The following is a 22,881-nucleotide window of genomic DNA, read 5'->3' as shown; positions in this document are numbered from 1 at the left end:
CCACTGTGAGGCTTTCCGCCTCCTTGCATTTTAGAAACTCCAAGCAGTGTGAAGAACGTCCACAAGGGGGCAGGCGTTGGCAATAGATGGGAACATTGGTGTGGAAAAGCAGCGTGTGAAACTGGTTCAATTTTCATTTCCTTGTGGGGCCTCTGCTCAGCTCTCTGAGTAGGTCTGAGATGGACACGTAACCTCAAGCACTGGAGACTAGCTGCTGTGCATCCTGACTTTTTTCTCTCTCCCCGCCTTCCTCCTTTCCTCTCACCCTTTCTCCCCTGCATCCTCTTGTGTACTTTCTTCACTGAAGTGGAAAGTCAGGTTTAAAAAAGTAGTAGATACTTCCTAAACATGGCCAAGCTTGCAACGTCTTAAAAGCCCAATCTCCATGCAAACAAATGACGACACACACACGAGAAACAACAACAGTTCAGACTGCTAGAATGTACACAAGCCACTGGGACAAGGACCTGTTCCCTGTCAGTATGTCAGGAGTCCCTGTAAAGTTCCCATCACCCGTACACGCTAGGAGATGGTTATTGATTCCAATTCAGGTCTCACTGACGTTTACTGAATGCCTACTGTGTGTCAGGTTAGGTGCTGGGAGATCGAGACTATGTTATTTCACTGAATCTTCACACCAGTACTTTGAGCTCAGTAGGCCTTTCCCTATTTACACATAAGGCAATTGAATCTCAGAGAGATCATGCCGCTGGCAGGTCACAGAAACATAATATAAGGCAGAGTGTGGACTTCTTACTCTAGTGTTCCTGCCATTAAACCACACTGGATTGCTTGATTTAGCCCCATCTCCCAATGTGAGAATGATTCAGGGTGACCAGTGTGGGGAAGAGAGAGGCAGCTTTTTCTTCTGATGTCAACTAAGCTCAGTGCCTAGATGCTCCAGAGGGAAAGAAGAGGCATGAGGGGACAGGGGCTGTCTATGTTCTTTTTCACTCCAAGTCAGTCAGAGGCTGGAGGGCTCAGTCAGGGGAGCAGACTTAAGGGAGCAGAGAGTGAAAACTTTGGACAACTTGGTGGTCTGTGACCCTTTGCTCAGCCAGGGACTGTCCTGGATAGTCCTGGTGGCCAGCATAGGGCTGGGGTCCAATAAATATTTGTTCCATCGAACCCCTTGCACAGATGAGAAGACAAAAGACCAGGGGTCTGGCTATGACCAGATTAAGATCAATGAATGGTCGAGCAAAGTGTGGAACTCTGGGGGCTTTGAGTGTTTCCTTACACCAGTTTTCCAAAGTATGAGCCATTCCATCGGGGCATGTGTACAGGGAGATGTGGGGTGGGACACAGGAGAATGCTTTCTATTTAATAATCATCTATTTTATATAAAAAATATATAGTAAGCTTTCAATTCCATGGATATTATGGCCAGGATGCAACTAAATTAGATAGCAAGTAAAAAGTGGATCGATTTAAATGTTACATAAAGAATACACCAGGATAGCCAACACAATATTGAAGGAGAAGAACAAAGTTGGAAGACTGATGCTACTTGACCTCAAGGCTTACTGTAAAGCTACAGTAATCAAGACAGTGATGTACTGATGGAAGAATAGACAAACAGATCAATGGGACAGAATAAGGAGCCCAGAAATAGACCCCGATAAATACAGTCAACTGATCTTTGATAAAGGAGCACAGGAAACACAACAGGGCAAAGATAGTCTCTTCAACAATGGTGCTGGACCAAAAAAATTAATCTAGACACAGTCCTTACATCCTTCAGGAAATTCACTCAAAATACAGGATCATTTCCCCATTTCACAGGCTTAAATGTAAAATGCAAAACTATAAACTCCTGGAAGATACCATAGGAGAAAACCTAAATGACCTTGGTTATGGTGATGCTTTTTTAGATACACCAGCAAACACATGATCCATGAAAGAAATAATTGATAAGCTGGAGTTCATTAAAATTAAGAAGTTCTGCTCTGTGAAAGGAAATGTAATAGAGGCGGAGCGGGCATGCAGCTGTTATCGCGAGACTCTGTGAGTCTCGCGGGCGGAGGTACGGCTGTGCAGGCAGTCAGTGTGGGTCTCGCGGCAGAGAATGCGGGAAGAGGCGGATTGCAGCCTTCTCCCCGGGACCCTCCGGGCCCTCTGGCCTTGAGGCCGGCGGGTGAGCTGGGGGTCCCGGGGAGAGCCTGAGGGCTGTGTCCTATAGAGCTCCAGAGCCGTCACCACGGCCGCCGCCTGGCCGGGCCTAGGCCTTGAAGCAGCGGTGACCCTTCTCCCCCCATCCCCACCTCGTCGACCTAATGGTGGTGGCAGTCAGCATGGGTCACAATCCACGGAGGCCTCAGCAGCTGGAGTATATGGACACGGCCATTAAGGTAACATTTTCAACCAGCTTCCGTCTCTCCGTTCAATTTTCAAAACTTGGTACAGCTGAGATGAGTTGTCTGCTCCCAGGAGGTGGCCAGAGGTCAGGGTTAAGGTGTAAGGACACTGCACAGCATTCCTTGAGGTCCACCCCTGTGGTTAGGGCTTTTCTCAGAGAAGGGCCTCTGGGAGCTGGGAATTCACCTGCTGGGTATTTGCTCCATTTGAGCCTATACAGGTGATTCTCTCCAGCTTAAATGAAAAGCCTAAGGACCGATAGATCCTGGGTGCCTGGCTCCCTCAGTGATGACGGCTGGGCGGGGTCTGGGGACCTGGCCCTGAGGGTGCCGACAGCTGAGATCTGCCTCTTTAGTCAGGCCTGGGCCCGTGCAGGAGGATCCAGACTGGGTGCTGGACGAATGCTCCTGGGCAGGGTACCCGGCCCGTGCAGCGACCCTCTCCTCTTAGCCAGGGCCTGGACCTCAGAGGGGGAAAGTTGAGCCTTGGGACCTTGCCCCTTGTCAGAACAGAGAATAACCTTTGTTTTGGAGGAGATTTATGGGAACTCTGTGACCTGACCTCAAAGAAAGGCTCTGACACCAAGAGGTTTGCAGGGACTAACCATGCCCCTCCCTCACGTTTCCTATAAAAGGGCTTTGCTGGAAGCTTTCGAGGAGTGCAGGGTTTTTAAGGCATGAGCACTCGTCTCCTTTCATGGGCCTACAATAACCCTTTCTCTGTTCCCAACTCTGACATTTTGGTATTGTTTGGTCTCACTGTGCTTCAGGCACATGGACTTGTGTTTGATAACAAAAATATCAAGTGAATTAGAAGAAAAGCCACAGACTGGGAGAAAATATTTACAAAAAACACATTTGTTAAAGGACTGTTAGCCAATATAGCAAGAACCCTTAAAAAACAACAGTAAGATAACAAACAGCCCAATTAAAAAATGGATCAAAGACTTCAACAGATGCCTCATCAAAGAGGATATACAGCTGGCAAATAAGCATATGAAAAGATGTTCCATATCATATGTCATTAGGGAAATGCAAGTTAAAACAATGAGATATCACTACACACCTATTAGAATGGCCAAAATCTGAAACAACGACACCATGTGCTGGTGAGAATGCAGTGTGGTACAGCAACTTTATAAGACAGTTCGGCAGTCTCTCACACAACTAAACATACTCTCAGGTACGATCCAGGAATCACCCTCCTTGGTCTTTACCCAAAGGAGTTGAAAACTTACGTCTACACAAAACGCTGCCCATGAAAGTTTAGAGCAATTTTAATCATACTCGCCAAACCGTGGAAGCACCCAAGATGTCCTTCAGTAGGTGAATGAATAAATGAACTGTGGTCCATCCAGACAATGGAATAGTACTCAGTGCTAAAAAGAAGTGCACTGTCAAGCCATGACAAGACATGAAGGAAACTTAAATGCATATTATTAAATGAAAGAAGTCAATCTGAGAGGGCTACAGACTGTATGATTCCAACTATATCGCATTTGGGATAAGGCAAAACTATGAAGGTAATAAAAAGATCAGTGTTGGTGGCGGGGGTCGGTAGGAGAAGAGATGAATGGGCAGAGCGTAGAGGATTTTGAGGGGAGTGAAAATACTCTGTATGATATCATACTGATGGGTACATGTCATCACACATTTGTCCAAACCCATAGCACCCTTAGATAAACTATGGATTTTGAGTGATTATGATGTATCAATGTAAGCTCATCCTCTGTAAAAAAAGGTACTACTCTGGGGAGTGATGTTGCTAACGGGGAGGCTATGCATGTGTGTGGGCTGGGAGTTTATGACAAATCTCTGTACCGTCCTTTCAATTTTTAGGTAAACTTAACCCTGCTCTTGAAAAGGTAGTCTTGAAAAAATACATTACCTAAAATAGGTTTCCTATTGCTGCTGTACCAAATTACCACAAACTTAGTGATTGAAAACAACCCAGATTTATTATTTTGTAGCTCTGGAGGTCAGAAGTCCTAAAATTAAGGGATCAGCAGGGCTGCATTCCTTCTAGAGGCTCTTGGGCACACAGCATCCCCTAGAAATTCAGATTATCAGTTATTCCTTTCATGAACTGTATCTTTGATGTTTTATCTAAAAAGGCATCACCATACCTATCATCTAGGTTTTCTCCTATGCTAGGAGTTTTAAAGTTGCATTTTGCATTGAGGTCTGTGATCCATTTCGAGCTAATTTTTGTGAAGGGTGTAATTTGTTTCCTTGCCTTTTCTAGATTCTAATCGTGCCTTTCTTGACTTGAGATCCCTTCCTTGCATCACTCCAGCCTCTGCTTCTGTTGTCACGTCTCCTTTTTCTGACTTTGACCTTCTCGTCTCCCTCTTATAAGGCGCCTTGTAATTACATCGGGCCCACCCAGATAATATAGGATAATTTCTTCATTTCAGGATCCTTAATTTAATTACATCTGCAAAATCCCTTTTTCCATGTAAGGGAACACATTCATAGGTTCTGAGATTAGGACATAAATACCTTTTGGGGACCATTATTCTGTCATAGAGTAGAGATGGTATAAATATATGGTGAAATCACGAAGGTCTTCTTTGAATGACTGAAGTTTGGGAAATACTGTCTCACATCCCAGCTGCTTCCTTGGAGAACGTTTACAGCCATGACACCAGCTTCCTTAGGGATTTGTGTATTTGAAGGGTCAGGTAGAGGAAAGCTTTGCTATCTGAGGGCATAATTGCCTGTTTTTTTTTTAAAAAATTATTTTACTGAAGTATAGTTGATTTACAATGTTGTGTTAATTTTTTCTGTATAGCAAAGTGATTCAGTTATACATATATATATATATATTCTTTTTCATATTCTTTCCATTATGGCTTATCACAGGATATTGAATATAGTTCCCTGTGCTATACAGTAGGACCTTGTTGTTTATATATAATTGCCTGTTAATGAGGGCAGGTCGTGCCATGGGAAAGCCCTTCTGAGAGCAGGTAGACATGGAGTTTAATTTGGAAGTGGGCGCTGGAAAAAACTGACTTGTTCTATGTAAAAGCATGAGAAGAATTACTGGGAAGGGTGATGCACAGCCTTGTACAGGTGGTGTGAGGCTGAGGTACATTTAAAGAACAGGATGTTGATATCTAATCTAGAGTTGTTTTCATTCTTGCCTTGTCACTCCTTCGTCTGGTCTCATGCTTGGGGTGGGATAAACATGCTTTATACATTTGTGAACCTGAGCTTGAAAAACGTTATTGGCTCCCACTGGCCAGCATTTTATCCCCGGCCCCTCCTCTTCCTAAATAAGGGAAAGACTGACTTACACGTCCAGGTCTTGAGGGACAGATTGTGAACAGAACAGGTGTCAGGACAGTGTTATAGGTTGGACCAAGTAGAGGGACCCGAGAGAGTAAAGCCTTTGCAAATATCTCAGGGGAAGTTTTGGTCTTCCTTGTGGATTATCTCACTTAATGCCCACTAGACACTCTGAGACCCAGAGACGTTATGCAGTGGACTTAATGGACCAGCTGGGTCTTTAGTCATGTCTGTGTTGGCTTGAAGGCCAGTTCTCAAATTGGTTGTCATGGGCAAACATGCCTGGTTATAGCATTTTAGAGATAGGGTGGTCTTGAAGCTAGAGCTCAGGCCTCACCTGAAACTCATTGTTACATCAATTATATTGTCCAGTATCAAATTTAATGAGTTTGCTCTGAAAATTTATAATGTACGGATAACTATGCCTGTAGGTGGGGTATGGGGCATTGTAATGGATATGCACCTGCACTCTTTCCCAAAGTGTGTTCCTAAGAACACCATTGTCTCAGGGTGGTAATAGGTCTTCGTGACAAAAAGCGTTCCTACTCAACCATAAAAAAGAATGAAATTTTGCCGTTTGCAGCAACATGGATGGATCTGGAGGGCATTATGCTAAGTGAAATGTCAGTCAGAAAAAGACAAATACTGTATGATTACTTATAGGTAGAATCTAAAAAATACAACAAACTCCTGAATGTAACAAAAAAGAAACAGATTCACAGATAATAGATAACAAACTAGTGGTTACCGGCTAGGAGAGGGAAGGGAGGGAGGGGCAAAAAAGGGGTAGGGGATTAGGAGGTATAAGCTGTTATATATAAAATAAGCCACAAGAACATATTATATAACATAGGGAATATAGCCAATATTTTACAATAACTATAAATGAAATATAACCTTTAAAAATTGTGAATCAATATATTGTACACCTGTAACTTATATAATACTGTACATCAACTATACTTCAATAAAAAAGAGATGGTAAAGATATTTTTAAAGTTTCCACAAGGAAAATACTGAGAATCAATTTATCTATCCATCCATCCACCCATTTTTTGCCTATCTCTCATTTATCTGTCTATGTATTTCTTATAGAACTTCTTAGAACCTCTAATATATGCAATGGGAATCTCTAAGAGGGAGATATAACATACAGCATTTCCTTGGGGATCAATATCTAGAGAGAATGAGTGCCTGACACAGAGCAGGTGCTCTGTGAATGTGTGTGGCATGAATAAACCAGTGGGTGAATGTTACAGATGATGTAAGGAGTTCCAGGAGGGGAAAGAGAACTTCTCTGATCAATACTCAAGACTATGGTAATGATTGAATCCCAAAGTATTTATCAAACATTTACTATGCCAACAGCTACCATTTACTAAGCACCTACTGTGTGCCAGGCATGATGCTAGATGCTTTCTTATATTATCTTTTTTAGTTAAAATGGGATCAAGAGATATAATCAGTCATCTGGGAGGACTTCTGTAGGGTCGGCCAATAGAAGTAAGTTTTACAAGGCAATAGTGGTAGCCCCACAAAGACTTAACATAACCTGCAATCATAATAGGAAGGACTAAAGACCAGGTGACCCTTCAAGCCACTTGAAATACTAGCACTTAAAAGCAGAATGTTATGCATAATTAGACAGGACTAGTGTGCAGCTCTTTTAAAAATGCAGCATTTACACTGAATGTCAATATTTCCTTTGGTCAGGGAACCACCAGTGTATGTACGTTGTTAAGTGAAAGCAAGCAGCCAAGTTAAATTCTAATTAAATGTTACCATTGTTATTTGAAAAATAACAGGTTAGTGTTGGTGTCAGATTGGCTTTTATCAGCGGATGGAATTAGAGCATTTTGTCATTTTAGGGTTGTCAAATACATGTGAATAATGTTGCCCAAGAAGGCTTCCTTGACTTTAGTTAAGGTTGAAACAAAGAGAATTAATTTGGTGAGGATGTAAATGAGAGTGTAATTAGCACAAGAAGAGGATTATGTTGTATCTGGTTTTCTTTGAGCCTCCGCAGATGCTTTGTTAGCGGGCTGGATGTTTTCCTGTGCTGTGAATTCCAAATGTAGCTCGTGTTCGTGGTTGGCAGTGCAGTGGACAAGCAGATCTCCTTCCTGGGTACAACTTCCCTAAACCGGCTGTCTGAGCAGGGAAATGAGAAACTTTTCCCCAGGGGCAGAAGGATAAAATATGAAAGAGAATTTGAGTTTTAAGAGAACAGGTACTTATCAAGAGGACAAACTAATCAAGAGTCGTTTTAGGATGGGAAGTGAATACAAGGCAGAGTTTCAAGTCTACAAAGCTGGCAGGGAGTTGGCATGATGCCAGCACTGGGCATCAGCGATCTATTAGTGGTAACTGGTCAGTCCTCCTGTGTGCCAGCACTGTGTGGTTTCCTGGTGATTCAAGACAGTTACTGCCTTTGAAGACCTTAAGATTCCAGAACAGTGGGGAAGACCTACAGTGGAATGTGACTCTGAAGTGGATGGCAGAATCCAATTCCCAAGTCTTTCCGCTTCTATCTATGTGAATTTGGACACATGACTGCACCCCTGTGATTCTCAGATTTCTCATCTGTAAAATGGGAGCACTGACACCTACCTTACAGGTTCTTTGTGGGGATGAAATGATGAACTGTATTGATAGTTTCCTGCACACACATAGCTGGCCTTCAGGAACCTGCTAGTTTCCCTTCTCTGAATGCGTCCCTTCTTAGATTAAAGAATGACATCGATTGGACCTGTAAGAAGAGGGTTGCATCAAGACAAATAGGTCACGCCAGTTCCTAGTTGCTGATAAAGAATGAGAAGGCAACTCGATCAAGGGGTTTTGTCTCTTCTCACTGGGGCTGACATTTAAGCACATCCCATTCCATTTTTGTGAATGATCTCAGAACGACGGTATTGTCCTGTTTTATTGTCAACTTAAGTCACCAGTGAGTGTTGACATCTTTCATTCTTTTATTCCACAGACATCCATAGACTACATGGGTGGTGTGGGTGAGGGACGGGTGATTGACAGAGAGCTGGGAGGGGCCAGTGCTCTGGAGTCAGGCTACTTATTGGTGACATGCTTAGGAAAGTCGCTTAACAACCATAATACATGAAGAATAATTTCTGCCTCATAGGGTTGTTACAGTGCTTAAATGAGACAATACACTGTATGGTTAAATGAGACAATATATGTTGTGTAATTCATCTGTATAGAATATATATGTGCATATGATAGAGAAAGAAGTTGGTACCCAAATTTACATGTAATATTATAATATATCTTAAAGACTGTGAGCTTCTAATGCACAGGCTGTGTCTTATTTGAAAAGCACTGTACTATCGTGGTTAAGTGCATGTGCTCTGAGTCAATCCTGGAGTTTAAACCTTGGCTCTGATACTTACCAGCTGGTGTTCTTGAGTAAAGTGCGTGTCTCTGAAACTCAGTATCCTAAAATTGAAAATTAGGATAATGATGCCACCTCACAGGGTTTTGCGAGAATTCAGTAGTACATAATGAAATTCTGCTGAAGGATGAGGGCGCAGCTAGCTGATAAGAGACTAACCCTGCCAATAGCAAAAATAGCCAAGCTGGAAACATTACAAAAACAGCTGTTTGAAGGCATCAGAGGACAACCAAGGCAGCAAATAAATTTTGGTAATATCCTGTTTCTTGATCCAGGTAGGGGTTACCTTGTGTAGATTGATAGAGCTGTACACTCATGGGCTTTTCTGTAAGTCAGCTATATTTCAATAAGGACATTTACAAAAATGTGGGTTGGATTGTTAGAAGCACTGACTATGGCACTAGAATGGAGTGTGTGCATCCAGATGTTATCTGGTCTTTCTTTTTTTTTTTTTACGCCCAGGCCTCGTCCTGTCCTGTGACCTACACGTAGATGTTCAGTAGATTTCTGTAGAGTCTAACTGAATTGAATGCTCTGTTTTTTCTTGGTGCCTTTTGAAAATCCATTTCCTCTCCTTTGTTTTCCCTCTCACTCACTGGCATATCAATGTCCTCTTCTATTGTTTATAGCAAGTTGATTATTTTGGCAGAAACTTTAATCGCACCCCTTGTTCCTGGGAGGCATCAATAGAATACTGAGGTTTGAATATGAAGAGATGTAATTTCTCCAGTACTCTGAAAGTGTCTGTCAAACCCAGGGCTGAGTTTTCAACACACCCTGAATGTGACAGCAAACCCCTGTGTGATGTCCTAATGACCATCATAGCCAGTCACCAGTGGCTTCTCCAAGAAATGTGCTATTCTCACCAAATCACACCAAAATCAAGGGCAGCAGATTTCTATAAAGTAGAGAGACTCTTGAGCAGGTGACCATTTTCCATATTCGTGGTTAAGCGAAGGAAAACAAATGTTGATACAGTAAAGAAAGATGAGCCGTTTCCTTAAAATGAGTGCACTGCTCTACTTTTTAATCCTTGAACTAAAACACTGAATTGGGAAGAAACCTCACATGAACTTGGAGCTTGGAGGTATTCTGGATAAAACATCTGAAAGCAAGTAGGCTTCATCACCCAATGGGAAGAGGGGTCACAGAGTCTGGGTTTCACTCTAAGACCTTCCACTCACCTTCCCCCCTTTCAGATACTCCCCTTCTGAACAACAAATTAATTTCAAGTTCTTCTCTACAAGTGAGTTATAGCCCTTTGTAGTACCAGCTTTATATGTAGCTTTATATGCAGCCAACATTAGAAAGGGGTAAAAATAATAATTGGCCACCTTGAGCAGACTTGGTTTTGCCTCCCACTCCTTCTTTCCAGCCCATCACCCAGGAAAGTTCAGGGTCTGTGGGGTGCAGCAGAAAACTTCAGTGAAAGTTTTAGAGCTCAATTACCTCCTGTTTTTGTCCCGTTTGTTTCTATACACTCCTTACATCTGTCGCAGCTTACCTAATGATGCATTTTATTTATTTATTTATTTTAAAATAAATTTTATTTATTTATTTATTTTTGGCATCATTGGGTCTTCGTTGCCATGCGCGGGCTTTCTCTAGTTGTGGCGAGTGAGGGCTACTCTTCGTTGCAGTGCGCCGGCTTCTCATTGCGGTGGCTTCTCTTTGTGGAACACGGGCTATAGGCACGCGGGCTTCAGTAGTTGTGACACACAGGCCCAGTAGTTGTGGCTCACAGGCTCTAGAGTGCAGGCTCAGCAGTTGTGGCGCACGGGCTTAGTTGCTCCGCGGCATGTGGAATCTTCCCGGATCAGGGCTCGAACCCGTGTCCCCTGCATTGGCAGGCGGATTCTTAACCACTGCGCCATGAGGGAAGCCCGACCTAGTGTTGCATTTAAAAGATACTTTTTAAAGATTTCATTTCACATTTTAGTGATTCTTCATTGGAAATGTAGTTCAAAGTACCTCGTCTGCCATCCTGCCAGAAATAAAAGTCCCATCACTGTATCATCCAAAAAACAGGCAGTTCTCTCCCCAAGAAGAGATCAGCTCCACCTTTTGAAATACTTTTCTCTCACTGCCACATCTCTTCTCCTATGTAGATCTGGTCATTTATTTATTCATCAAATATCTGCTGAGAGCCTACTGTGTGCCAGGTACTGCTTTGGATGCTGGGACACAGTACAAAACTACACACTGGCATTATCCGAAGAGTGTGTATAGTGGCTACTGAAAATGGGTATAAAATCAAATGTAAGAAAGTCTAAACATCAGGCTTATCTAGTATAAGGGAGGGTTTGTTCTCGAAAAGTCCAACAATATTATTTACATCTTGTCCTTTAGTTGGAATTTTGCCAATACATTTCCAACATTTCAGGATGTTTCTAAATTTGTTTTTGCTCTTCCATAATTGAACCCACCATTGCTTATGTTAAGCTCATGAGTCTGAAGCTAAAGACTTGCTGCTTTAGACACATGTATAATGATCTCCATCTACATCTCAGTTCTATCAGGTTTATGATATTTATACTTCTACCAGAGTATTAGGATTTTATTATTTTCAGATTTTTACTCATTATATGAGATAAGTATCCAATGTTCTACAACCTTGCCAAATAACATAATAGTTGATCTTTTTTATAAACTGCTTACTTTGTTATGGACACTTTGTTAAGTGAGCATGATTTCATTTAATCCTGGGGTTGGAGTTACATGGCATCTCTGGACCATATAGTAGAACTGCATTCTGTTCAGTGAGTTATTTGAGAGAAAGGAAATTTGATGTAGTTGAAAAGATCATCATGGCATAATGAATAGTACACAAACAAGATGATTAACATTCTTTCAAATTTCAAATAGAACTCTAGTTATTCCAGTGAATGAATAATCTCTTGATTATACTTTTCAAGTATATAAAGTCTAAAAATCAGGCTGTAAGCCAACAATTTCTAAGTTCTAATTAATTTGAAGTGAATATGTGGGATTCCCTTATTATGAGCCAGATAGATGTGGGTTGAGATCCCCCTTTCCCACTATTACCAGCCATCATCTGGGACAAACGACATAATTCTTTGAACCACAGTTTATTTGGCTCTACAATGGGAGCAAACATGACAACCTCAAAGTGTGGTGCAAAGGATATAATAATTTATTATTTGTAAAGGGCATAGACTGTGAAACTTGGAACATCATAGTTGTTCAAAAAATGCGTGGTTCTCCTTTTTATGCAGTCAGGTATATTGTAAGTATTTATGAATATTTATTGGAGGTTTTGAGTTATGATATTAATAATCAAAATAGGGTATAACGTTAAAATAAAATTAGTTATTGAAGTTGGAAAGAAAGCTGAAACCTTTCAAACTTAATTCTTTCTTCCTTTCCTGGTCATGGAACTCTTCAAGGCCATATGTCCTGGAAGGGGCAATTATTCGACTACTTGCTTTGTTTCTAACTACCCAGCTGGTTAGAACCCCTCTGTTACAGGAACATGACTCCAGGTAAATAAGATCATAGATGAGAAAAGAAGGGGGATACACTTCTTCCTTCCGTTCTGTGCAGTTGCAGTGTCTGATTCAGGAGATGCTGAGGACAACTTTCCTGGCTTCTTAGGTGTGTTTTAGGACAGAAGGCAAAGGTGAGAGAAGCAAGCTGCCTCTTCCCTCTGCCTTCCCTCTGCCAGTTATGTGTAGAGGTTCACAAGGGGAACAGGCTTGATAGGAAGGGCACTTGCACATTTTTAACATATAAAGTCCTTGTGAAGCCTTGGAAGTAGATTGCACCAGAGCTCACTAATACCTGGTTTCTTCTCCTTCCTGGGTCCACAGAGGACAGCGCTTCCCAGCCTTCATGCCTATTAGTGGGGTTACCTGTCTAGTTTTGGCCGAGGGGCTGTGGCTGAAACAGCATGTGTCACTTCTGAGTCAAAGCAAAGGACGTGCAGACATGAAATATCCATGCTCTCTCTTCTTCACCTTGTCTCAGAGGCACCGGGTGAGTCACCTGCATCATTGAGTTAATGCATTAGTCACAGCTGCCCTGGAGAATTGCCTGGACCCATAGTGGACTTTGCAAAAGTGAGAAATAAACTATTAAGGTGTTAAGGCCCAGAAATTTATTGATATTTGTTACTGCCTCATAATCCAGCTGATCTTGACCAGCAGAGACTCTTTAGGAGGGTTTTTAATAGGGTTGGGAGCATTCTATGCTATCAACAAAATATCTTATATCCAGACAAATAGTCCTGTCTTATGTTACGGGGGATCAAGGCTTGAGGTGGGAGGTGAGAAGAATGGAAGCAATGAATCAAGATAAGCTGCAAGAGAATTACAGCATTAAATAGTGCCTGATTATTTCTTCTGGGTTTTGAATTACCGTATAGACTTTCTGCTTTCTGGAATTCTCAAATAAATTCTGTACTCTTTGCCCAACTCAGAAGAATCCCCCTGAAGACCACTGTTTTCAAAATGCCTTGAAGATTGCTCACAGCAGAAAGCAGCTGAGTGCCTGTCTGTGGCCAGGCTCCTTTTCAAGCTGGGAATGATAATCGGGAGACTTCAAGCTCCTGTCCTTCATTCACTCGAAGTGAACAAATTTGGCTCAACATGTATGGGTTGGGGGCTTACCACATCAAGTCAGATGTCTGGCTCTGGGATGCAAAGATGAATGAGGCATGTACCCTCCCCTGGAGGAACTCACAGTGCAGTGGGAGAGAAAGATGCAGACATAACTAGCTGCAAAACAGGTTAGCCTGGGTAAGTGCTTCAATGGAGGCATAAACACAGAAAGCCAGGGTCTAGAGGAGAGAGAGATTCATTGATGGGGTGAGGGGGCCGGAGGGCATGGTGGGAAGACTATATGTTTGAGCTAGTGCTTGAAGGATGAGAAATAGACCTTGACAGCTTTCTGTGAGAAATGAAGAACAGCCAGTGTTGTATCTCTAGCTTTTTGGATTTTTATTTCTATGCTGTGGAAACACTAGTGCAGGAGTTGTGCAAGTTGGCCATTTTCAAAGCCAATGTAACCAGAGATCTGGACTAATGGGAAAATCATTGTCACTGAATGCAAGAACTTGTTGATATATTTTGCTAAATCGCCCTTATTAATGATTCATCAGATCTTTTTTGCTTTCTGCACTAAAAAAAATCTTGCTGTAGAATTTAACCCACACGTATACGCACCCAGTTGTTGGCCCTTGGCAGCCTTCCTAAGCAGTGTGCTTTCCAGATGTGGTTGTTGACAAGCGAATTTTGGAATTCCACAATAACGAATACGTACAAGGGGGATACGAGGCTCAGAACAAACCTACAATATACAAAGATCAATGTTTCTTAAACTGTGGTCCCCAGAACATTATTTTTGGAACTGTGAATAGATGAAATAAAAAGGGTTTATGTGGTGTGTTTTAAGTCAGCACTCTCAGTTCCGAATTCACCCTGACTACTACTAGCTCTGTCATGGAGCTTTCAGTAATTCTCCTTTGTAGCGGCTGTGATATTCAGCTTTGTCAGTAGAGAGCGCAGGAGAGTCACTGCAGGAAGAAGGAGATGCTCTTGCGTTTGTTTCTTCTTGCTTCTGATGCACCCTTGTCAGCAGCACTCATTCCCCAGCTGCAAGCCCAGAGCATGCGGTTCCCCAGCAAGCTCACAGCCCCTGACGAGCCTGGTGATCGCCTCACACAGTCGTCCTGATGTAGACACTCTGCACTCAGGGTTTGTGCTACCTGCTGCCCGGACAACCTTGCAGCCTGCCCCTCTGCTCTCTGGAGGGGTGTTTCCTGCTCACCTTGAGACTGTGGGCCAGCTCTAGCCCAAGGCCTTCTTGGCCATCCAGTGTGCTTCAGCCACAGCTTTTCCTCTGAATCCCAGCTGTGGGGACAGGCCCTGTCTTGCAAGATTTTGTCCTTCCTTCATTACTCTTCCTTGGTCTAGGGCATTATTTAGAGTTCTTGGTTCATTTTTATAGTTACTCCATTATTATGTTGAAAAATCCTTTATGGTTAGTAACTTTTATGTTAAGCTTTCCCTGTTCAAGTTTCCCGTGGCTTCTGTCTCCTTCATGGCTCTTGACCTTGACTACACAGCAATAGTTCTTAAACGTTGATTCTCAGGACCCCTTTATACTCCTAAAATTATTGAAGACCCCAAAGAGCTTTTGTTCAAGTACGTTGTATCTATTTTACTTACCGTATAAAAGTAAAACAAAACTTAAACACATGTATTTATTAATTCCTTTAAAACGATAAGCCCATTCATTCATTACATGTTAAATCATGTTGAAAAATATTTATAGTTTTCAAACCAAAAGTGTTAATGAGAAGAGTAGAATTGATTTATATTTCTGCAAATATCTTTCATAGCTGGCTTAATGAAGACAGCTGGATTCTCATATCTGCTTCTACAGTCTCCTATGATATGTTGTTTAGTTTGAAATTAATGAAGAAAATCTGGCTTCTCACAGATATATAGTTGGAAAGGCGGGAGTATTTAAGATAATTGTGGATATTCTCTGATGCAACATAAAAATTCAACAAGTGGTAGTTTTCAAGAGGTTAGTTGCAATGTGAAATCTGAAATTAAAATTCATTGATCTCTCTTGTACTTTGAGTGTCTTTTACCCATGCATTTCCAATTTCAAAATTGGTCATTTGGAAAATACTGGCTCACTGAGTTATACCGATCTTCCAAGTGGCGACATATTTCATTATACAATATCAGAAAACCACATTCATTAATATTACCACCGATCTCATCAGAAAAAAATCTTTATAGAAAAGTGTCAAGATCACAGTGACAGATACAAGCTTAAGAAAATTCAAATACTCACTTGAATACTAATATTCTAATATTCTAACATTAATGTTCTAATATTAATTGAATTCTAATATTCACTGAAGTGTATTATTGGCAAGAAAAATCTCTGACAATTGACTAAGTCTGAATAACCATAGCTTGTCAGTCATCCTTTCAAATAAAAAGAATTTTTTAAATGAAAGAGTGACTAATTCAGCTTGCAACTCAAAACAATTACAAGTGCCCTTCCTCACAACACAGCGTAGTACTTTGGTATTCAGCAAAAGAGCTTTATGCCCACTTTCCATTTCATCACAAAGAATATTAAGAAGATGTGTACTCAAGGGTGAGATTTAATAAAATTAGTCCTTTTTTCTGCTCCATTAAGTGATAAAGTGAAACTTGTATTTTTTAAAACTATGTGTGCATGGGGGTGAAGGATACCATGAATACTAGTACAGTTTGGTGTTACTGCTCTGATTTGTGATAAGGACCAGCTGTTTTACCCACCATTACTTTTCCATCATTAATGTAAGTGTCAACATGGTGGAAAAGGCAAACAATGCCTTAGTATTATTATGAAAATAGTTTTGACTTCTTGGATACACTGAAATCGTCTGAGGGCTCACAGGAGTTGAGAACCACACTTCGAGTGTGTTATGCCTTGATTACAAATGATTACAGAACCTCAGGGGCTTACACTGCAAAGTCTCTTTTTTTTAAAAAATACATTTATTTATTTTATTTATTTATTTTTGGCTGCGTTGGGTCTTTGTTGCTGCGCACGGGCTTTCTCTAGTTGAGGCGAGCAGGGGCTACTCGTCGTAGCGGTGCGCAGGCTTCTCATTGCAGTGGCTTCTCTTGTTGTGGAGCACGGGCCCTAGGCACATGGGCTCAGTAGTTGTGGCGCATGGGCTTAGTTGCTCCATGACATGTGGGATCTTCCTGGACCAGGGATCAAACCTGTGCCCCCTGCATTGGCAGGTGGATTATTAACCACTGTGCCACTAGGGAATTCCCAGGCTCATTATTTCTTGCTCATACTACATGTCCATATGGAATGGTTAAAGGTTTGCTCTGTGTCATCTTCACTTCAAGACCCAGGAATTGGAGCAGACTGTTTCTGGAATATTGATGACTGTCCTGGTAGAGAGAAGACACAAGAGGAGCTATGAGCTGGCTTTTAAGACTTCTGCACAGACATGGCTACAGGCAGTGATAACATGTCACTTCCATCCACATTGCACTGGCCAAACCAAGCCATATGGTCATACTTGAGCTCATCAGTGTAGAGATGTATATTCTTCCTTCAGGGAGGGAAAATGGAAACATGGCAAATAATTTTGCAATCTATCACATTAGTCATAAGAGATTAGAAAATATTGCATAATATACTTCTTCCCTGGAGAGTCACAGTAAACGAAGGCATTTTAAGAAAGACATGGAGAAATCCTGCAGTAAAGAAACTCTGCCTTTGGTTTAATTGAGAGGAGGGGTGCTGAGGGGATAGTTTAGAATTATGCCCTGGATGCTCATTTCCCCTTTACTCTTTTACTCTTTGCTGTTCCTGAGCTGAGAAAATGCCAACCTTGACTAGTTCTCTCCCCCAGGCTCAGCAACAGGTGCAAGAACACTGGGGTCATTACTCAGTGACTGACCAGTAGGGCTAAGTGACTGACCAACCGAGGCTCACTCCAAGACTTCCCTAATTCTTACCCACTGCTGTGCTAGTCAACAAGACCCCTGGATGGGACTACTTGTATCCCAAATACTGTTATTAAAACAACTAATGAGATTTGCCACCATCATAGTTTGGGGGACTTCACAGGTGGGAGTGAATCTGAGAAGTTGAATAGCAAACCTATGTCAGAGAGGGGATGAGCCACCAGCTTCTGGAAGGGCTTCATCTGTGACACCCTAGTCCTGTGACCTGCTAGGGGTCACCACCTGTTGGGACCTAGAAGTCGTCATAATTGTCTTTGGTTGTCTGACACCCTCTTACAGGGCCCCAATATTTAGATAACCTAGTTTTTAGTTCATACTCCTTTGATCATGATAAATCTTGATTATTGCCTATAGCTCAATCAAGTCCTAACTTCTCTCCAAATCTAAATTAAACCCTTCCCCATACTGGTTGCCCTTTCTCATAGCACTTTGCACAGCACTTATAACACTTTGAATGATCTCTCTATTTGTGTGACTGTTTCCTGTACATGTCTCTACCTAAACTACAAGCTCCATGATGACAGAAGTCATGTCTCTGGCTCGTCACCGTGCCTAACTCTGTGCCTGACGTGTGGCAGGTTATCGATAAATATTCCCTGAATCGATAGATGAGTAAATGAACGGACAGCTACCCCTGGAGTAAGATTTCTCTTTTTGTAGACGTCTATGGCATTTCTTGTTTGCACCATTGACGTGGTACTTATTATTGGAAGTCCAATATCACCCTAACGAGTGCCAATATTGCCCTAATAACTGAACAGTAAATTGGTAGACAGTAAAACTCTGATACTTGTAGATGGTGGGGAGTATTTGCTAGAATAACCCAGTAAATAACAGTAGTTTGTTTTTCCTTTCCCTCCAAAATAGTGGAAGCCTTTTGAGATCTTGAGAACAGTTTAGAACATATATATATGTGTATATATATACATATATATTAGAATTTATATATATATATATAACGAAAACCCATTATTGGCCCGATATTTGATGTCACAACGTGGAGAAAGTGGCCACTGCAGCAGGAAATGTTGCAGAGTATAGTTGGAGAAATATGAGCCTCCTTTATTTCCACCATTACATGGATCTATGTGGTATCAAATCAGTGGTAATAATAGCTGCAGCTTAGAAATATGGATGCTGAAGCCTGTGAGCAATGGCCGAGAGAGAAACAGAGAATTTCTCTCAACGAGCTGGTGAAATGCTGTGCAATGTAGCCATCCTTCCAGTGTAGCCTGACATATGAGTAAACATGGGAATTAAAGGAAGGTCCTTGAAAAATGTTGAACAAGGAACACAAACAATTGGATCAGGACAGGGACGTTTTTTTCCCTAAGGAAATAGTTCCCTAATAAGGAGAATTGTAGTTAAAGCCAGAATTGCACCATAGTTAAATATTTCTGTTTTGGTCATTTAGTTGTATATAAATAAGCTCAAGAAAACTATGTAGGAAACTGTGTGTAATCATCATTTCATTGATGAGTTTACTTTTACTCAGCTACTGTCTTCATTGTTCTTCAGAATGTAAATATTGAAAAAGAGCCATGCCAGGATGTTTAAAGGAAAGGATAGGAATTAGAGTGACCTGCCTATCATTTATATTCAAGATTCTGAATGGGCAGAATGGATAAGCTGCACTTCTTTACAGCATTGCACCTATTCATGTTTGGATGTGCGAAGTATTACATGATTCTGAATTAATTTTTTTAAAATTTATAGATTATATCAATAATTCTTTAAGTTCCTTGAAAACTAAGGATCTTGTTCCATTCTTCTTTTCTTTTCTACATGGCACCAGTAGAGTTGCTTGGACTTAATAGGCGCTAGGTAGATATTTGATACTTGTTGACCATCTCTTTGGCCCTTTCAACTGTTCAGGCCTTTAAAGTGGGCCTTGAGTTATAGCTGCATTATGAAAGTCACTGTGTGAATAGCAAGATGGCTTCACAAATGCCATTTTCATTCCTGCCTTGAACTTTGCTCAGGCTATTCTCTGTCCTCTCTTCTTGCTCCTCTCTCTTCAAAGTCTGGTTCAGGTTTTACCTTCTCCGTGCAGCCTTTTCCCACCAATGCAGCCCATGGTGATCTCTGATGCTACTAAATACCTCGCCTGGGTGGTTATTTTATCATAAAAAGCTAATGACCTTTAGCGCAAAATGATCAACTTAAATTGTGAATGGACTCCTGGTTTGACTTGTTTTCCTAAGAATATAATTAGCTTCATGAAAGCTAGGACTAAGTCTCATCTATTTCTGGGCAGAGCTGGACCCGCTGCTCAACTGACATCATCAGGAATCAGGTGGCTCTGCCTCTCTGTGTTGGCTTTATTCTCAGGCAGGTTATTTCTACTGGTGACAAGATGACAGATCCAGCCCAGCAACCCTAGTGGAGAGGAAGCAGCTCTTTTCTGAGACTTCCAGCAGAACATCTGGAGCTCATTCTCACTGGTTCAACAAGAGTCATGTGTTCAACTTTGAACCAATCACTGTGACCCAGAGGTTGCAGTGTTCTGATAGGCTGGAAGCTGTGCCCACCTCTATGTGTTCTGGTTTGCATGAGATGGCCCCCAGATTTATACCTGTTGGCTTTCCTAAGCGGTTTAGCATTTATCCTTGTTTCTTTATTTTTAATAAAATATTATTAACAGTGACCAAAAAAATGGGTTTGGTAGATCTCCACTTTGCACTTCTACTTTTTACCACGGACTCCTCTAGTTGTGTGAGAGAAGCATATATAGTGAACAGACTTTTGACTTTAGCCCATGGCTAAATTTAAAAGGCACCCAGTCATGATGATTCTCTAGTCTTGAGCCTTTTCTAACATAAAATAACTAACACCCCCTCAAGGACTGCAAGCAGGATGCTTGGAGAGGAGCTGCCAGGGCTTGCTAACTTTTTTGGTCTTGGGTGGTAGTGGGGTAAGTATTCCAGGCTGCTGTCCCTGCTGGTCAGGTGGTTTATAGGTACCAGACAGAAGTGCTGTGGCTTGTGCCAGGCCTCCAGCTGGCAGGATCAATGAAATTATAAGTGAGGTTTAAGTGAAGTAATGTGGAGGAAGCGTGTGTATAGCACAGAGAGTCATCTGCATGATCTTGCTACTGTGGTTTTTTCAGTTATTGTGTGGTGGAATCTGCAACTATTTATTTCATTGTCAGGTAATACTTTTCTGTTTTACGATGATATTTACATTCTTTTAACAACAATGAACTTAAAGGGAATGTTTAACGAAAAGTTAGAAAATGAATTTCCATTTCTCAAGAAAGTTGATAATGAAGATTAACTTGTACCAGATATTTGTTGACATTTATCATTCACAGTGGGGGCCATAATATTTCCCTGACTACATGATGACCAGAGGTACAAATCTGCTGGAGTATCAGAATCTACTTCAAATGTTAGTAGTTATTTTAATAATATTGTGGCTAATAATGATGAATTGATGTGTGCTGTGGCCATAGGTGCTTTTGCGTATACTCTGTGAAGCATGGCTCTTCATTTAGATCAAGTGACTTCTCTTCTAAACGAAACTTGCTCATCTTTTTTTCCAGGTTTTCCCGTGCAATAGAAAAAGTAATACGATAGCTGTTAATGGGTTGACTCCAATAAAAGAACTTTGCAAAGAGTTAAGTGGTGCTAACTTTATGTCCATGTCCTGAGATGCTTCAAATAGAAAATTAGTTAATTTCTGTAATGGTTTGAATTTTTTACCCAAATTATTGGAAACTAAATAAATTTGGAAATTTATTTTAATGAAGGTGAATCATATGATATTATGGTGACTCTTGTTGTAAATTAAGTTCAAAAGTTCAACATTAAAAATAAAATGATTTGTCTTAACATAGTAAGAGAAATACAATTTTTGGTGCCACACAATGTCAAGGTAAAACAATATTTTTACTAACTTATGAAACCATGGAGCAAATTTTTTACTCAGAATTGTTTGATTGTATACATGATTCAAAATCGCATCCAAATAAGCTGTGATATTCTACTAATGAAAATAGAGCTTTACTTGTGAAATTTTATACAGTTTTTTTGTACATACACTGTTTGAGTAACTGAACAACCCAATTTTTTATAATTAAGTTAGTGTTAGATTTAAAAAACCCTCAGAATATCAGGACATACCTTTTTTCTTAGCTGCCCACTAATAATCAGTATCTACAGACAAGTGTCAACTGAAGTGTTCAACAACTTCAAACTGATTAACCATATAATGCAATTTGGAAAAATAGGACAGGCAATTTTATGAAAACATTAAAAATGATAAAACTGTTAATTATTTAGAAAATAACTTTGACATTTTACTAGAGACAGATATGGTTAAGAAACTGAAGTATTCAATGTGTAAAGAATAATTATGCTGCCTGTTACTTTGAATGTTCAGAAAATCAACATAAAGAAAATGTCTCCCATTTTACTCTAATGGTCACAAATTTTCTTTTTAGAAAATATTTCTATATCTGTGACTCTAGGGGGAGGGATAAACTGGGAAATTGGGATTGACATATACACACCACCATATATAAAATAGATAACTAATAAGGGCCTATTGTGTAGCACAGGGAACTCTACTCAATAGTCTGTAATGACCTATATGGGAAAAGAATCTAAAAAAGAGTGGATATATGTGTATGTATAAACTGATTCACTCTGTTGTACACCAGAAACTAACACAACATGGTAAATCAACTATACTTCAATAAAAATTTAAAAAATAAAGTATTTACTTTTGAAAACAGTTTTTGAATAGGACAATTTTATAGGTCCACCAATTGAAGAAAAGCAATTTGTTGGTCAGTAAATAAATATTTCAAAAATTATGTAATTGTCATCTTAAAAAATTTAGTCTCCAGAATGCCCCAGTTTGTGACACTGCAGAAATACAAAGGATCATGAGAAATTACTACAAGCAACTATATGCCAATAAAATGGACAACCTGGAAGAAACAGACAAATTCTTAGAAAAGCACAACCTTCCGAGACTGAACCAGGAAGAAATAGAAAATATAAACAGACCAATCACAAGCACTGAAATTGAGACTGTGATTAAAAATCTTCCAACAAACAAAAGTCCAGGACCAGATGGCTTCACAGGCAAATTCTGTCAAACATTTAGAGAAGAGCTAATACCTATCCTTCTCAAACTCTTCCAAAATATAGCAGAGGGAGGAATACTCACAAACTCATTCTACGAGGCCACCATCACCCTGATACCAAAACCAGACAAAGATGTCACAAAGAAAGAAAACTACAGGCCAATAGCACTGATGAACATAGATGCAAAAATCCTCCACAAATTACTAGCA

The 22,881-nt window shown here is 40.7% G+C and overlaps 1 long non-coding RNA gene across 2 annotated transcripts in view; it reads left to right on the top strand.

Annotated features, from left to right (window-relative positions):
• The first annotated feature begins 250 nt into the window (after positions 1 to 250).
• Positions 251 to 22,881, top strand: part of LOC117312390 (uncharacterized) — a 67,781-nt gene continuing 45,150 nt past the window's right edge. Inside the window, exon 1 of one of the 2 annotated variants that reach the window (XR_012331947.1) lies at positions 251 to 2,351. This is a non-coding gene — a long non-coding RNA (uncharacterized lncRNA). Of the gene's footprint in view, positions 2,352 to 12,847; positions 20,967 to 22,881 lie in introns of those variants that run through there. The other variant, XR_012331946.1, reaches the window with a different exon arrangement.

The sequence above is a fragment of the Tursiops truncatus genome, chromosome 5, assembly GCF_011762595.2.
Source record: "Tursiops truncatus isolate mTurTru1 chromosome 5, mTurTru1.mat.Y, whole genome shotgun sequence".
NCBI lineage: Eukaryota > Metazoa > Chordata > Mammalia > Artiodactyla > Delphinidae > Tursiops > Tursiops truncatus.
This window is presented reverse-complemented; position numbering and strand designations above follow the sequence as displayed.